We start from the raw sequence: 19,428 nt of genomic DNA on the forward strand, positions 1-19,428 counted from the left end.
TTTTATTTTTTGAGGGAAGGTTCTTTATATACTCACACAGCACATAGTTAAACTATTGAACTCACTCCCACAAGAGACAGTGATTGCCACCAGCTTGGATAACTTTAAAAGAGGATTGGAGAAATTCATGGAAGGCAAGGTTATCAGTATCTACTGGTTATGCTCAGCCTACATGTAGGCCACCAGCCTACAGAGGCAAGCAATGCTTCTGAATACCAGCTGCTGGAAACCACAGGAGGAGACAGTGCTCTTGTGCTTGGGTCCTTCTTGAGAGTTCCCCACAGGCATCTGGTTGGCCACTGTGGGAACAAGATGCTGGACTAGATGGGCCATTGGCCCCATTCAGCAGACTCTTCTTATATTTCTTATGTTCTTGTGTATGCTTATGTAATATAAATGTTGGTTTATGTTGTTTTGGTTTTAATGCACTGTTTCTGAATGAAAATAAAATCTATTTTTAATTTTAAAAAAGGTTCAGATGTGTGCAGCATTACTATATTACTATATATTACTATATATTATATATATATTACTATATCTTTATATAAAGCAAGATTAATCAGTCTACTGAGTGGGTTAGGGATTTCCATGAGTTTCTTCCTCTCCTTTAGGTTCCCTGTAGCTACTGTTTAAAGACTTTCAGACAGAGGATCAAAACTGATCTGTGGCCCATTCCCCAGACCAGGGGTGGCCAACTCCAAAGAGACTGCTATCTACTCACAGAGTTAAAAACTGGCAGTGATCTACCCCCTTTTGGGGGGTTCAGGTCAAAGTTGTTGAGTTTTCAGCAAGGAGGTAAAATGCTGAGCTTTTTTTAGGGGAGCCACAGTTGTTCAGCTTCTTTGGGCGGAGCCAATGATCTACCAGTGATCTACCGCAGACATTCAGTGATCTACCTGTTGGACATGCCTGCCCTAGACAAATGTTGTTGCAGTATGGTTTAGCAGTATACCAGGACCTATCTCATCTAATAATATGTTTAAGACTGGGGTAAAACAGTTTATTTCAAATTTTTCCCCTCAAGAGGTATTAACTGCAATCCAAAGAGGTGTTAAATATGCTAAAGTCAAGATTGGATTGTGGCCAATCTTTTTATTACAACTCTGTTTTACTCTGCACTAATATGAAGGGATTCAATGACTTCCTCTCTTGCATAAAACACTTTATCATTTTGTCACCAAAGAGTACCTTAATCATGTGAGTACTTTATTTGCTTGTATTAATAATATCTGTTGACAATTTATCTTCTAAATTAAAAGAGTTTTTAAATTATTTTTTCCTGGGCTATGCCAGATTGCTTTTGCATAATAGTTTTTTTTTAATGGAACATGACATTAATCAATATAAGTTTCAGTAATTGTCTTTATCATAGCAGTGATAATAAAACTGATGCATTGTTTTCTGTCCCTTCACAGGATACAATATCCTTCACAGCAGGATAGAGAGGTTTTTGCTCTGCTGTGCATATTGGCTTGTAATAAGTGCACCAATCATTTGACAATGTTGTGATTGACAGGAGCAAGTGGGAGGAGTCCACTTGGACAATTGTTATTGCACTGTATTGTATTGACAGTGGCGTAGCGTGGGGGGTGCAGGGGGGGCCGGCCGCACCAGGCGCAACATCTGGGGGTTAGGGAAATCCACGGGTTAGGGGGCGCAAATCCACGGGTTAGGGGGCACAAATCCACGGGTTAGGGGGCGCAAATTACTTGCCTTGCCCCGGGTGCTGATAACCCACGCTACGCCACTGTGTATTGAGTATGTTTCATACTGCATTGCACTTACTGTAGTAAAACCCGTGACACAGAATTGCTGAGCTGGGATGATGACATCTTCTAGTCAATAAAATTCTTACTTAGCTTCCTGATTCTCATAGCTCCTAGCTTTTCAGAGAGAATAGGACATTGTTAGTCTGGCTGGGATTAAATGCTCACCCCTGTTTTATTGTTAACAATCACTGTGTATGATCAGGTGGGAACTAAGAAATCATCTTCTTAAATCATTTAAAGATGGCCTGATTATTGACCATTCATTCTGATTTATTTGCAGAGAGGTTATCTTATGCTTTCCAGTGCATTTTCCAATCACTAATTTCAAAAAATCCAATTTTGGAGTGAAGGTGGTTTGTTACACAAGAGCACCAAATCCGCTTTCATTGTGCAGCCTGAGTGCAATTGAATCCTACTGGAAAATAGCAAGAGCCTAGAAGCACCTAGAAGATGGGCAGGGCAGCTAACATACAAGACGCCTAGAAGCTAGATGGCTGAAGGAAGAGTACTAGCTAGGGAACCTATATTCAAATAGGAGCCAAGGAAAATAAGTGCAGAGATAAATGGCGATAAAGATCAGGAATTCAGTTTATCTCACTTATTCGTGCAGGCTCCTAGTTTAGATACTACTGTTCTTTTTTGTGCATATCTTTAAGTCACCCAACCCCAAACTGAGATGGGGTTCTGCTTTTGAAGGCACTACAGGAAACAGGAAGAGCTGCTCAGTCACTTTATTCTGAATGCATAAACATCTCCCTCACCATCTGTTCAATTTAACTGTAAAGTGTGTGCACCTAGGAGCTCCGGGCACCCATGAGGATTAGAATCCAGCACCTTTATGTCTTGTAGAAGAGGGATGGTGAACTCCCACCTGACCTAGCCAATGGAGCCAGTGGTCAGGGATTATGGGAGTTGCAGTCCAATAACTTGTGGAGGGCAACAGCTGGTTGTCAGCCAATTAATTCATTAAATAACCCTTTGGCAGAAGCAGGTGGCAAGATGGGGGGGGGTCTTACTTGACCACTCATCAGCGGAGTCACTGCAAATTACCAGAAGGGAAAGTGGGAGGGGCAAGGTCTGGGACTGCTGCACAGGCTCCACTGGTGTGATTGCATAATGCCAGTCTCCCTGCCACTTTGCCCATTGCACTCCCCCTCCCAGAAACAGCAGTGACTCTGCTGCCAGGAGGTAAGGTAATAGCTGCCGCCGCACCCCATCATCTGCTACCAGTGCGTGGTTAGGCATTGATTTCCCTTTGATATTATCTATCTGTCTAGTCCTTCATTTCATTTAAAGAAGAAGAAAATATATTTTTCTGTATGCATAGAAGCACGGCAATTCAAAGTCCAGGCTAAAACTTCATCCTCAGCTCACCCTGTCGTGTGAGGAGTGGAAAGGTCTGAAAACAGCAAGTGATTTCACATAACAACACTATGCGCACTGCCATACTAAGTGAGCTAAGGACACAGCTTGGGGAAAGGAGAGAGAGAGAGAGAGAGAGAGAGAGAGAGAGAGAGCACCTAAGGTGGGGTTCTCCTGCATCTTTATCAGTTATGGTCTCAAGAGTGGGAGATGCCCTTAAATTCTTGCTGAAATCATGAATAAAGTTGACAGACTTGTCTTTAACAAGGGCACAAGTAAGGGAAAACATGACTTGGATAATACATAACTCAGATAATGTTTGATGGAGCCTTTTATCTTTATTAGGTTACTGCATATAGAGTACTTCATTAGGGACTGGTAATGGTTACTGTATGATGACTGTTGTAAGAGAAAATATGAGAAAGAAAAGAAAAAATGGGGTTCCTCCAGTAATCCCCACTAGGACTTGGGGCAAAATAGCCTTCTCCTTAAAGTATGCAGAGAATGTGTTTTAATGCAGGAAACTGTTTCTATATTGCACAGTCCAAATGTTTCACATTCTTTTTTCTTCCACAGACAATTCAGGATCAGAAAGAAATGTAGAAGCAAAGAATGAATCTAGTTGAAGAGAGAAAATAAAATTGTGGCAGGTAATTAGGAAGGGAATATGTTTAAAAGGCCAGTTTTCAAAATGAAAATTAGAATCTGTTTACTGTTTCATAGAAATAGTGGTTGTCCAAGCAACAGAATTGTACATGGAGTTTGAGATTAAACTGTCAGTCATCCAGAGATTATGGTTTTTTTTTTTAACAATAAAAATGTACACATAAGCAAATCCCCATTAAGTGTATTCAATCTATGCCTAGCAAGGATAATCCCCAAATTATATAGTACTGCAACACTATTTTCCTTAAATATCAGGCAGAAAATGTTTTGTACAATGCCAAATAAATGTGGTAGTTGTGGCAGTAGTAGATGTAGGCATTACTGTTGCTATTTCAATTTTTCTTTAACAACTCTTTATTTAAGATAGGGGTGACTTTTAAACTTTGGGGCCAATTGGCAGGGACAGATCCTGAGAAGTCAGACATTGGTTCAGTTGAAGTCAAAAAACATCAAAGCTCTCACTACTCCAAACCACCTCACCTTCAAATGCCCCCATATTTCTCCCTATTCAAATGTATACCAAAATTGTGGGATTCAGAACTGTCTGATAATGTTTTGCAATGCAGAATTGATGTATCAGATATGCTCAGTTCTTCCTGTTTTTATATCTGATCATTTATTTTATTTATTTCAACAGTATAGCTTCTAAGTGGTGTCTGCACTTTTTAAGCAGTGTACAGAGTGCGTTAAATGCAAATTTTATCCAAGTTTCCATTCTTCTCCCACCTTTCTGTACTAAGAATACACACAGGCACATTGATAAAACTATTCATGGAAGAAAGGAGAAACTTTCTGAAATTGTACAATTGGTTATCCCAAAATTACTTATGTGTGGTGCTTGACCAATGTGCATGAGTAAAATACTGCACAAGACGAATCTTGCAGTGATCATGCGTACGAAGGTTGCTTTTTCCCAGCATGTTCATGTACATCATAATGTAGCTGCAAATTATATAAATAAAATGGAACCTGCAGCAATTTGTGAATCACTAAAATTACCAGTAATTTTAGAAATTGTTCAAGTTCCAGAAGGTGCCCTCCAGATGATGTGGAACTATTTGTTCAATTTTATTTATTCAAATATTTCTGAACTGCATTCTCATGTAAAAATATCACAGATATATAAGTCCCATCATCTCTGACTATCGACCACAGTGCCTGAGTTTTTTTGGGAAACGTAGGCTCTGGGGGATTGAGTGGATGAGACCAACAGTGGGTCCAACAGTCAATAAGGCGGTTTCTGCACTTGCTTGTAGAAGAGAAGGGCAGATGGGGCTCATCAACCTGGAACTGTAGCCCATCTCAAAGAAGGAAAACTCTGATCCTAACCCTCTGTTGCCTCGTGAGATATATTCAAGAGAAGAAAAGGCTAAGGAGTAAACCCTGCACAAATATGGACTGGAGTCCCTAAAACAGTTGGGCGGCACTTTGTACTCCTCCTTGCGGCAACACCTGTAGCCAAGCTGGTGCCAAACATATTGCTCTGCTTTCCTTTGGAACACATCAGTGAGGCAGAGGGGGCATCTCAGGACCTCCATACAAACTGCCCAGGCTTGCGTCCTGAGAAGGTCACTTTGGTGCTGCTAACACAGCCGTTTGACTTCACCCCCAAGAGGCACACTCCATTTTCTCTCCAGAAAAACCGCTGCCAACTTCCAACTATTCCAACAACAAATAGAGAGAAGCATATCATAGAATCATAGAATTGAAAGATATCCTTAAGGGTCATCTATTGAACCCCCTGCAATACAGGAATCTCAGCTAAAGCATCCATGACAGACACTGGCGGACGAAGGGGGCGGGGGGGGCGGTCCCCCCGGGTGACATCCCTGGCAGGGTGCCAGCGCACCACACCCCCGGGAGGTCACCACGCCCCTCCCCAGGACATGCGCCAGCCACGGCCCTGCCTGTTCTCCACTGCCGGTGCCAGAACGTGTAGCTCCGCCACTGATGACAGATGCAGTCTCACTTTACATCAAGCGTATGAGAAGGTCAGATGCAGCATAAAATAATTCTCAGAGAATTCTCAGAGAGCCATTTAAAGTGGCCTACTCAGTACCAGCAAGACTAGAACTAGCAGCTAGAGCACCCAGAAGACTTGGAAGAGAACTTACCATCATTGCCACACCTAAGCATTTACCCTTTGCTGATGCCTGGATGCCAGGTAACAGAACCACCTACAAACCATCTCACCTAGTGAGAACTCCCACCCCCTCAAGGTTTCTTAATCATATTTTAAATGTGATTGGCCCCATTGGAGTGTAGCAAGACCAGAACTAGTTCAGTAGGCTATTTATTTTTCAGCGTGTTAATTTAGATTTTGTATATGATTGTATCCGTTTCAAACTGCCTTGCTATTTCTCTCCTGTATAGATCTCTTTGATGTTTCATAAATGTTTGTGGTGTATTTTATACAGCCCACCAGCAGCCTATAAACCAAACTAAATTTGGTTTGTTGCCAGCACTGTCAGTTGGGGGAATAACCTCCTACTTCAACAGAGGGAATCTGTGCCAGGTGAGCTCATTGTGCAGGTATCAATATAGCAAAAGGTTCTTTTGTAAGGCGCCTTAGTCCCTTCCATTCAGTTCTCTCTAAACAAGGAAGACTTTTTTCTGCCATTGTGTCTGACTGCTGCTTCTCACACCCTAACCTTACTCCTTGCTTCCATTAATCTGGCGTAAAACAAATGGTGCCAAAGTTCTGAGAATTACTGTGAATATTTGACAGCCATTAGGATTCCTTACTTTGAGGCTGATGCGAGCTGTTCCTTTTATTTCTTCCTTTCCGGACAGATTAATGGTTACTGGAAGTGAAGACCATGGCACATGTCCAATGGGAACTATCTGAATCAGGGTGGGCAAAGGCAATTTTCTACTACATTGCCAGGTCAGAGGATACAGCTTCATTCAGTGATTGCTGAATTATTGATGGACTGCTGAAAACACATTTCTGACTCGGATGTTTTGTAGCCTCAGCAGGCAGTACATATTAGTCACTTCTTCTGGGCACAACTCCAGTATATACCCAACTATGTCTGAAGACAGTATGCAACCACCATCTTATAGAGTGCAATACTTTTAGAAGGTATTCCCCATATAAGACATGGTGCCATTCTCTATGTTCTCAGAAGAGTTTTGGGTTTTTTTGCCAGAATTACATAAGCCAGAGGTTTTCAGCCTGTTTGAATCCACAGCTCCCTTGACCAACTACCATCTTTCTGCGGCACTCCTGTGGGGCTCAGGAGCCCAGTTATGTCACCCCTTGCCTGCAGAGATGGCAGCCTCTCACCCTTTCTCAAGCACCCTCCCTTTGTGGAGTGTTTCCCCAGCCTCCTCTTCCCTCCCCTCTCCTTGGGAGTCCTCCAGGCAGCCGCTGCCACTACTCCTGGTCTCTGAGCTGTCCCCCCTCCATGCCAAAGAAAGGTGCCTCCTCACTTTGCACCAAAGAGGATGCCCCCAGACCCTGCTTGCCTGCCCGGCCTCCCACTTGTCTGTCCATTCCCAGCAACAAGGGCTTGTGGACTGGCTGGCTGGGTTCCCTCAACCACTTGCTTGCTTACTCCAAGACCACCTCAGCTCCTGGCCACCACCAGCTCCTGGCCAGCCCCAGAGGCACCATTCACTTGGGAAGCTTGTAGCCATGGCTGCTGCAACAAAAAAACTGTGCAAGCCTTGGGGAGGCAGATATGCAAAGGGGCTTCAGAGGAGGGAGGGAAGGAAACATTGACAGAGGCCAGTGTTGCCCACGGCACCCCTGACCATCACTCAAGGCACCCCAGGGTGCCACGACACACTGGTTGAAAACTACTGACACAAGCCTTTTGTTCAAGGTTTCTAGATGTTGTTGTTTTGTCGTTTAGTTGTGTCCGACTCTTCGTGACCCCATGGACCAGAGCACACCAGGCACTCCTGTCTTCCGCTGCCTCCCGCAGTTAGGTTTCTAGATATGACTGAAGAATATCTCTGCAGCATTAACCTGGGGTAGCCAATGTGGTGTCCTCGTGATGTTGCTGGACTACAAATCTCATAATCTCTTGCCACTGCTCATGCTGGCTGGGGCTGGGATGGATTAATCAGTAAATTTTGGTTCCTCTCAGTTTCTTATTTTTCAAATCATGAGTTCAGTCCTCCACATAAGTTTGCGATTATTATTATTTTTTTAAGTTCACATGAAAATTCATCAGCGTTTTAGTGCAATATATACCTTTTTGCAATCAATTTTCTGCAGCATACATTTTATTATTTTCACTAATCAATTGTATTTTTATGCACAATTTGTTTATTTGCTTATTTGTGGCATCGTGCCACTAAAAGCTCTCAAAGCTGCTTACAAACATCAGTATTAAGAGAGTCCCTGCCCTCTGGTTCTTCCCTGTGGAGAAATAACAGACAAGTTAAGAACTACGTAAAACTTACATGATAAAAAGTAAATGAATTTTGGTACACATTTCTTGGGTAGAGAACTGAACTGCAAAAATAAAAGAGGAAGCTTCAAGGGGTCGTTCCATTTTGGTTCCTGTGTTGTTTAGGGAAAGGCAAATTAGTTAGATCCACTTTTAAAGGTGAACCGAACTAAATTTATATTGTATCTGCTAAAAACCTTGCCCCCTTGAATCTAATGGAACTGATTTCCAGTTAAGTATGTATGGTACAGGTAGGGAACCTGTGCCCCTGCCCCACATGCTGTTGGACTAGAGCTCCCATCATCGCCAGCTAACATGACCAATGGTCAGGGATTATGAGAGTTGTAGTCTGGAGGGCAACAGTCCATCATTCCTTGTGTATAGGATTCTACATTTTAAGTTTACTCAGAAGTATGTTCCACTGAGTTTGATGGGAATGATTCTCACATAGGTTTGCATAGGGTTGCAGGCTAAAGTTATCTTTAATTTGAAAACGAATTGTATGCTTCAAGTTTTCAGAAGAATTAGATGTGTGGCAAGAGAAGAGTTTATATGGTTAATACTGAAGTCTTCTATTCTGCGATTTCACATAAAGATTTCATTGGTTCCTCCTTGACTGGAATATCTTGCATAAATTTTTCATGCTATTCATCTGTGCCTGTAAACCAACCTTTGATCAAAATCGTTTGTTCCTGCTTGTGGAGATGAAGACATACAAAGGCCTCCCAAAATCCTTTCTTTTAGTGTAATTAATATAGAAATCAGGCTTGCTAGAATTCACATGTTCCATGTGCTGAAAATCTCTTGAAAGCAGAGGATTCTATCTGGAGCTCTTTTCTATCAGATGGTAATAATGATGGTGCCATTCAATGAATGCCTTGCAAAGGTGATCCTATCCTCAAGTTACATCTATTGTGTGAGATTGGATTGCTCCAGAAAACCCTTTCACCGGGTAAAGCACAAAATGACAGTGGCAGAGAATGAAGCATTACTCTGGGGTATCAATATCCTTGTTGTGATGGGAGGTTAAAGCAGCTATAACCCTTATGCCAGCAAGACTCTGACAGCTTGAGGTGGAAAAGTGAAGCAATTTAGTGATAAAGCAGAATGAAAGTAGCATTTAGTTGCTCACTCACAGGTCTGGAGCATCTCCAACCAAACCTCTGCAAGAAAATCATGGAGGGGAAATAAATTCTTCAGAATTTTCAGGAAGAGATTGTCACCTAACTTATTTAATCTTATGAGAGTTTTGTTTCCACCTTTCATTTTTCTTATATTTCATTTTGTTTCTGTTCTTTTTTTTTTTTAAAAAAAAAAGCCTTGCATTCTCTCTTTGCAGCTTCCCACTAGCTACCCTTCCTGAAATGCATTGGGAGTAATTGTGTGCCACATCATTCCTAATGCATTGTGAAAACTGTGGCCAGCAGAACATGGCACGACACTCTTCTAAACTTCCTGCCAGCTACACTTCTCAACAGGAGTCAGCAAGGTAAATGGCAACACCTTCCCAATCATTTCAGCAATTTCCCATTTCCTCCACCCCAAGGAAGCAGCAGGGAAAAAATGCTCCCATTTTTCCAGGGGAATAATTTTTTTAATATTATTTTTTTGAAAAATTGGGAACAGGGAGAGATTTCAGCTCAGTATTAGCCTTTATCTAGATGCAAATGTTTTTCCTTTAATCATGGCTGGAAAATATTTTTGAAACAATGATGTTATATCTTGAAATGCATTGTTGTATTTTGGCATATATTTTTATTCTGTTGTTGTTGTTGTTTGCTGATATTGGTTAAGCCACACACAATTTAATATGTGGGAGGCAGCATATAAATTAAACTCCAACTCCAGTTGTTTGACTGTGCTTTGCTTGGTGCTTCTATTGAGGTGATCTGGGAAAGTGTAAGTTGCTTTTTACAATGGCTATATCTGACAATACTGACATATAATTTTACTCATCATTTTATTCTCTTTGATATGGCTAAGGAACAAGGCCTATTAAAAAGAAGAGTAAAAGTTTCCACCTTCGGGGAAACGTATCCAAACTTACTTTTTCGAAACAAGTTTTCCCTTAACTTTAATAAATTATGAATTTCCATGGCAACTTAAAGAGTCCACAAGATGGATTTACCATATTTTAAATAACTTATCTGCTGGTTTATGATCTGCAGATTAATCCAGTCCCCTGGCCAAATATTCTATAAACTTCTGTTCCCAGTGGAAAAGCAGAAGGACCTCTTTGTGGCTGTGAGGAAATCTGTGCACTTTATTCCATTCAGATTAAGATGCCTAGCATAGCTCTCACTGCATCACTGAGAGCACAGGTCTTTGTTTGCTTGGAGCAGAGCAGAATTGTGAACTGTGTGCAGGCTGCATCATTAATGATGGCTTGATAAGCAGAAAAAATGCAATAGATGTGTGTGAGTGTATGTGTGTAGCACCATGAGCTTATTTCTGTCAGAAGAAAATGTATAAATTAAAAATGGACAGAAAGATCAGCAATTTGGAAGTCAAATTGATTTTATTCATAATCATTCATCATTTATTTATTGAGAGAAGTTTGAAACAAATTTCTGCTTGGTACATTATTCTCATCCTATACTGTACTAGAGAGGTGAGGTGAGCTGATATTAATCTTCCAGCTGAGAGGAATCTTATTACATGTCCAACTGTGAGAGCTCCTTTTGCAGACAACAGCAAAAAGCTTCTGCCCAGAGAACATCAAGGGTTTTTATTTTCTTTAACAGAGGCTGATTTGAGAAGATGAGCATCTATATTTCTTTCACAGGACAACTTAAAGTGTGATGTAGTGGGTAGTTTGTATCCAAATCCTTCCTTTTTTGTGAAACTCTTTGTAATGTTCAAGCTATCAGGAGAGAGATTATAATGTCTACTGGGCGGGGGGGGGGGGGGGAGAATCAGTTTGACAAAAAAAAATATGGTATGAAAACAGAATAGAGGTATCAATCTGCTTTCACTTCAGTTTGCATGTGAATGGGAAGCTGTTTCTCCCAGGGTCAGTTCACACATAACATAGTCGCAAACTCAGGTTTCTAATTGTGCATACACTCACAGAGAGAGCTACAGCAAATTCTGGCTTCCTGATAAATGTGCATAAGAACATAATGTAAAATAAATATGTAAGAGTCTTGCTGAATCCAACCAAAGGCACCTCTTATTTCCACCCTATTCATCTAGTTGTCAGTTTTTTCCTTCTGATTCAGTCAATACGTATTCTGTACCATTACGTCACTCTGGGTCATTCCCTTAGGATTTATTTTTTTAATTGAGTATCTGAAAATCTTAGTGTTACACCCAGTCCAGTGATACTTCCCTCTTGTGTGTGCATGAGGTGCCATTTGGTTACAGTTTTGCTAGCATGAGAAGACTTAAATTGCAAATGAAGGTTAATGGAGAAACAACTCTATTCAGTTGTTTCTCCTTTGCAGGGTGGGGGCTTTTAAAAAATAAACAAATAAACTTTTTTATTAAAAAATAAAATAATAATGCTTTAGCTTTTTCTCATATGTTGGGTACATTTGCAAGTACAAGCTTGTCACTGTATGGACATACATGCAAAAACACCATCCATTTATACCCAGGAAGTGAAATGAGTAAAGCAGTCCTCATTAAAATGGAAGAACCAATTACATGTTTAGGGAGCATACATGCTGCTATGTATTTTTGGATCTAATCAGATTTCATCTTCGTGGTGAATAAATGAAATTTCTACTTATGCATTGTTGTCATGATAACAGGCAGTCTTTTTCCGTTTTGCCTTTGTATTCTTGGGGAGGAATTATTTAGAGCCAGCGAACTAGCTGTGAGTTCAGAACAAGGTTCAGAAAACAGAATTAATCCTTACAAGTCAATGTAAACAAAGTTCATGTTTAGGAGTCAAAGCAGAAAGTTCTGCTCAAGTGCACTTCAAGATGATGACAAACAGAATGAAACTCAAGCAGCCAAAAGGCATCATTTATCAATATGGTGTGCTCATTAATCCAAGCATCTGTCTTTCGCTCCAGTCAAGGGCTAGGAAACATCCCAATTCAGCTTCAGAACACTGAATTGCTGTGCTGAATCATACAACCAACTCATTCTCTTTGAGAAATCTGCTTCGTTAGGAAGATTTCTGCAAATAATGACTTAGGGTTGTATCAAGTGGGGACCGTTCTCTGACCAAAATTTGTTTGGTCCAACAGATGCTTCTGCTAGTGAAACGGAGAGGAAATTATTTTTGATGGTTCCTGTTCCATCTTGCAGCATCTCTGTCACCTCCTTTACTGTTTTGAAGGGACACCTAATATTTTGGAGCAGATTTAGGGGGTGTGGGAAGGCTGCAGTGGTGAGAGGGACAGATGCCGCCATCAAATCAAAGTGCATTCCATCCATAGAGAGACATCACTGAATACAATGCTTGATAAAAGATAACACCCAATGAATGCTGACTATTCACAGGTGTAAAGCATATCATAAGGCAGTGAACAAGGGTGATAACTACACCCTGCGGCAAGTAGGCCAAATCCTCAAAGAGAATTAGCTTGAAAGTAACAGCAGGGTATCACTATCACCACAGTGTGATTTATTAGTGACTTATAAGCACAGAGCATCTTAGGGCACTGCCAACTCTCTTTCTACCAGAAACCCCTTTCCACTTGGATTACATTACATAGACTCAGAAGAATAAATCAGCAGAGCTGCTGAGCAACAACTCTTAAAGTTACAGATGCCTTCAACTTCACAAACCAAATGCTGTATCTTATAGCACCCTAACCATGTTTATCAGAAGGAGGTCTCACTATGTTCAGTGGGGCTTGCACCCAAGTAACTGCATCTTAAACAGGAACTGCATCTTAAACAGGAAGATAGTTATCCAGGGAAATGGTGAATTGCTTCATTATCTTGATAATTACCTAGGAATACAAAGCATTAGAGCAAATTGCTAATAAACTGAATTCTATGAATACCCTAACAGGTGCAGCCGTAGAATAAAGAACTACCAAACCAACGCAAGTAGGAACAAAGGGGAAAGAAATTTGTCCTACAATACTTTCTCAGACTAATTTCCTCTCAGGTCACCTTTAGTGTCGGAGGACCCAGCCCATCTCCTGCAACTAAAAGGTTAGGTCAGAACACAGAGGCAGAGCTTTGTTAATGCAAAGAGGATTTGTGCCTTTAATTGGTGCATGGCAAAAGCAGGGAAGTTCAGGCCCAGGAGCACATGACAGAGAGCCAGTGCTTTACCATGGTCACATCCGCTGTCTTCCTACAGGTCATGCCACTTATTGTTGAGGGAGGCTACTAGTCTATTTCTCTGCCAAATCTTCCATTCAACTTCGGTGCCTGCCAGTCATTGGATGTGAACACATGTGACCCTCCATATTTATGTATATTGCCCACAGTATGACCAATAAAGAGCCCAGTAACATAAACTACAGAAAGCTTTTGCTTTCTGCACTTATTACGAGCTTATCCATTTAATTTAAACTGACTTCTCTCACAACTCAGTTACAAATCCATTCCTTGTTAGTGGCACAATAAAGGTATGCTTCGACTACAAGAAGCTGCACTCTTCCACTGTCTCATAAACTGAAATAATATTTCATCCATTGTTCTTGGAATAATGTAATAGCAAGAAAAAGTGAATATGAGTCCTGATACAAAGTAACATCTGCCAACTGAAGTGATATTGTCCTTCTAGAAGAACACATTCACACAAGTCCTCCAGCACAAAATGCAATACAAGTACTTCAACTCTGGAGGAGTCAGAGCTATTTTGTCATAATTAGATGAATCTCCGTGACTCACAGATAACCATTACCAATAAAGCAGAGTAGATTGTTAGATTCTGCAAATTGCTGCAATCCACTGGGAATGTTGTCTGTTGACCATCACCTGTACTTAATATATAGGAAACTATTGATTGGAGCTCTTATTACTTTTCTGTATGCCCACCTAGCCACACAGAAGGAACTGTAAGTTCCTGAGAAAGCAACAGCTTTCCTTTCAGAAGCAAGTGGCTTTTTAACATGATAGGAAGATTTTTAATGGTATGAAAGATGCACGGCATGACATCACAAATGCAGTTCCACATAAAATATGTCAATTTCAAAGTCTGCTTTATAAATCTTTTCCTGAAAACTTAGCACAAGGAGATCAAGAGGCACAAGGTTAAAGTTAATAGTTGCTTTTCAACACAGCACATAATCTATCCATGGACAGTGATAGATTCATTAGATATTCTGGCAATCTCTGATTTCTAAATGCAATGGCACCAGTAAGTCTGGAGTGATTATAGAAACTTTTTAGTGCATGAACAAAAGGAGTTCTCAGTGGCATTCTCCACACAGACAGACAGACAGGCAGAAAGACAGACAGACAGATAACACACACACACACACACAAACACACACACACACACACACACACACACACACACTTCTCATGTAAGATTCTGCAGCTTCAAGTCTTCTGAAAGTGATAGCAATTATATTATTCCTTCCACTGGCATATCCATTAAGATACTCTGAACAAGCGATAGAGCTCCTCTCCTTCCCATACTTCTGACTACAGGATTGTTTCCACCTGTCCCCAAATGAAAGTTGACACAAGATACACAGGTTGGGATCAGGAGTGGTTTTACTGGTGGGACAAAGACAATGCAATAGCCTCCCAGAAGCAGAGTCAGGGCTTCTTACTGGAACAGGGAAACAAGCACATGTTGGACCTGTGTGAGCACACTGGCGTGAGTGCCTAACTGGTTCCACACAACCCCAACCTTGCCACCACCACATCCCTCCCTCTGCTGCCAGGAGCCTGTTGCTCTAGATCAACCCTTCGACAACAGCCACTCCTGGTTGGAATAAGGGTTAATTTAATTCATTAAGGTTATTACTATTTATATTATTTATATCTACATTCCTGAGAGTAAACAGCCCCATAGAATTCAGCTGGACTTATTTCTGAATATACGGGTATAGGATTCTGCTGTGAAACTACTTACTGTGTGCTGCAACCTCTGCTGCCTGAGTTTCTCACATCTTCTTGAGCAAGAGGATGGGGGGGGGCGGCATCTCCAAGAACCGTCCTTCCTCCTGTGGGGGGCACAATCCCCACCTTCCCCTCTCAGTGCATGGAGACTGTCTCACTCTCACATGCCTCCTACTCCCTGGTAGGGTCTTGCATGAGTAGTGGGAAGATGAAACATGCTTGCTGTGGGGAGGGCATGGGTGGGGAATCCAGGGGTACTTGCCTCTCACCCTCCCTATTACTAGTCTCCAATTCTCCCCCCTGAATAGAGGCCCCCACAGCCTGCTGGGCCCCTCTTTAGGATCACCTTATTCCCATTCTGCATTCCCTCATGCCACCACCTCCTCCTGGCTCTGCCAGCCACTGAAATCACCTTTCTAATTCCACCTTCAAGCTGGAAACTTTGACCATGCCTTTAGGTGCTCACCCAACAAAGCCCGTGCTTCTGAATTCTCCTGACTACACTGTACTTCCTTGCTGTGGCCCAAGTATAACCTGAAAAAACAATTCCTAACACCCAGTTATCCATCAGTGCACACATGCAACAATAATTTAGGGAGCCAATAAAACCTACTTGGTCCATAAGGCAACAAGAGAACCTTGTGAGAAGCATGACTCATTTGTAAAGTGGGCTTGGTGTTTTTTGTTTGTTGTATGGGTTTTGTTTGTTTGTTTGTTTGTTTGTTTTGGGGGGGTTGCGCATTTATCAGCCTCTCTCTCATGCATGGGACCTCAGAGCCATAAACAATGGCTTCTTTTTCCCAGGGACTGTCGGTTCAGATTCTCTCAGTGGGTTACTTCTCTGCAATATGTTACAGGATCACTTCTGATAATTAGTTGTGCCTGTTTTAAGGAAATTGCCTGAAACAACTCAGACTTATTGAAATTCAAACAAGAATGACAAATATTTTATTCAAGTGGTGTCACACACTGTGTGTATATGTATCATATAGAGCTCTTAATTAAAAACCGCCTACATTCGTATAAAATCTAACCATCTACAAAAAGGAAATGGCCTACATTTGTCAATCAAACAAATGAAATGTTTGCATAATCTAGATTTGTATTTTAATGTGTAACCTTTCAAAGAACCATATTCAAGCAAAAAGCTCACTCCTTTTTAAAAAACAAAACAAAACATGTATATTAGGCAGTTAAAGAAACTGGATGTTCTATTTTCCTAGGACCAGCTCTGCACTCCTCTAAGGCTTGTCGAGCTGCAGGAAATGTGGCCATCCTAATTCTTACCACAGGTTCCCCAGCCCTGCACTAGATTCTCAATCAACCTGTGAAGCTGAAGAGGGGGAGATTCAGAGCAAACAGAATACAGTGGTACCTCAGGTTAAGTACTTAATTCGTTCCGGAGGTCCGTTTTTAACCCGAAACTGTTCTTAACCTGAAGCACCACTTTAGCTAATGGGGCCTCCTGCTGCCTCCGCGCCACCGGAGCACAATTTCTGTTCTCATCCTGAGGCAAAGTTCTTAACCTGAAGCACTATTTCTGGGTTAGCGGAGTCTGTAACCTGAAGCGTATGTATGGTAACCTGAAGTGTATGTAACCCGAGGTACCACTGTAAAGCATTCCTCCACACAGTGCATAGTCTGAAACTGTGTCTGGGTGGAAATTGGCAAAATGTCTGGTAAATTCTGAATGCATGGCTACCCATGTTGGTAGTGTAGATCTTGGCTAAATTTCAACAACTTTGGGGGAAATGTCAACAACTTTTCCCAAATAAAACTCAACAACTTTTGTGTCTGGATTTTTGAAATATATGGCATCCCTAGATTTGCTTCTATAAAATTTGGTGAAGGCAACCAATTTAGATGACTTCAAAAGGGGATTCGATAAATTCACAGAGGATGGCTACTAGTCCTGATTATAGCTGTATGCCAGGACTAGACACTGCATGCCACAGAAAAGCAGTTTCAGCAGGAGGAGGAGAGTGTGGTTGTTCCCACGTCCTGCTCAAAACCATCAAAGCTGAATACGATCACCGTATCTTGTGGTCCCCCCCCCTTTTTTTCCCTTTCCCTTTTTCTGGTTGGCCACTATAGAAGCAGGAAACTGAACCTGATAGGCATCTAGTCAGGCATTTTGGTCAATCCAATAAGGCTTCTCTTTATGTCTTTGTGTTTTTATATTGTAAACCGCCCTATGATCCTCAGACTAAGAGCGGTATAGAAATCATAAACAAATAAATATATAATGTTCTTTTCTCTCACCAGGCGAGCTCTCTGTTACAAAAATGTCTGCAAATGAGACATGAAGGCAGGCAGTGTCAACTCGGCACTGTGGGAATCCCTTGCAGGTGACCACAGTGCCTAGACACAGTCAGGTTGTGTATCCACAGCAGTGACTACAGGAGAAATGACTGCTGGGGGGAGAGCATAGAATCATAGAATCATAGAGTTGGAAGAGACCACAAGGGCCATTGAGTCCAACCCCCTGCCAAGCAGGAAACACCATCAGAGCACTCCTGACATATGGTTGTCAAGCCTTTGCTTAAAGATCTCCAAAGAAGGAGACTCTACCACACTCCTTGGCAGCAAATTCCACTGTCGAACAGCTCTTACTGTCAGGAAGTTCTTCCTAATGTTTAGGTGGAATCTTCTTTCTTGTAGTTTGGATCCATTGCTCCATGTCCGCTTCTCTGGAGCAGCAGAAAACAACCTTTCTCCCTCCTCTATGTGGCATCCTTTTATATATTTGAACATGGCTATCATATCACCCCTTAACCTCCTCTTCTCCAGGCTAAACATGCCCAGCTCCCTTAGCCGTTCCTCATAAGGCATCGTTTCCAGGCCTTTGACCATTTTGGTTGCCTTCCTCTGGAGACGTTCCAGTTTGTCAGTGTCCTTCTTGAACTGTGATGCCCACAACTGGACACAGTACTCCAGGTGAGGTCTGACCAGAGCAGAATACAGTGGCACTATTACTTCCCTTGATCTAGATGCTATACTCCTATTGATGCAGCCCAGAATTGCATTGGCTTTTTTAGCTGCCGCGTCACACTGTTGGCTCATGTCAAGTTTGTGGTCAACCAAGACTCCTAGAGCCTTTTCACATGTACTGCTCTCAAGCCAGGTGTCACCCATCTTGTATTTGTGCCTCTCATTTTTTTTGCCCAAGTGCAATACTTTACATTTCTCCCTGTTAAAATTCATCTTGTTTGTTTTGGCCCAGTTCTCTAATCTGTCAAGGTCGTTTTGAAGTGTGATCCTGTCCTCTGGGGTGTTAGCCACCCCTCCCAGTTTGGTGTCATCTGCAAATTTGATCAGGATGCCCTTGAGTCCATCATCCAAGTCGTTGATAAAGATGTTGAATAAGACCGGGCCCAAGACAGAACCCTGTGGCACCCCACTAGTCACTCTTCTCCAGGATGAAGAGGAACCATTGATGAGCACCCTTTGGGTTCGGTCAGTCAGCCAGTTACAAATCCACCGAGTGGTAGCATAGTCAAGACCGCATTTTACCAGCTTCTTTACAAGAATATCATGGGGCACCTTGTCAAATGCCTTGCTGAAATCAAGGTAGGCTACATCCACTGTGTTCCCTTCATCTACCAGGCTTGTAATTCTGTCAAAAAAACGAGATCAGGTTAGTCTGACATGACTTATTTTTCAGAAATCCATGCTGACTATTGGTGATCACAGCATTCCTTTCTAGGTGCTCACAGACTGTTTGCTTAATGATCTGCTCCAGAATCTTCCCTGGTATTGATGTCAGACTGACTGGGCGGTAATTATTTGGGTCCTCTCTTTTCCCCTTTTTGAAAATAGGGACAACATTTGCCCTCCTCCAGTCTGCCGGGACTTCACCTGTTCTCCAGGAATTCTCAAAGATGACTGCCAGTGGTTCTGAGGGAAGGAACGCTGAGGTGCATCTGCAGCACCACAACCAGACGCCTCCATCTGCCCCAGGTGCAACAAAATATGTCTCCTTTGCATTGGTCTCTATAACCACAGCAGGCACTGCAACCATCCAACAGCTTGACCTCACTCCCAAAGACACTTCCCCATTGTCTCCCAAGGCAGAGGGGTGCCAGCTCTTTCACTGGGATTTTTTTATCCACCCCCCCCCCCCGGACTTGTATCCTCCCCTCTCAAAACAAGTGACTTAGTGCTGTGGTGGCATCATCGTTTGACCATGTTGCTGGCAGCATAGAGTGATGCAGATTTATTGTGATGTGGCTATTCATATT

The sequence above is a fragment of the Podarcis erhardii genome (genome assembly GCF_964252035.2).
Source record: "Podarcis erhardii genome assembly, chromosome: 4".
In the NCBI taxonomy this organism is placed as follows: Eukaryota; Metazoa; Chordata; class Lepidosauria; order Squamata; family Lacertidae; genus Podarcis; species Podarcis erhardii.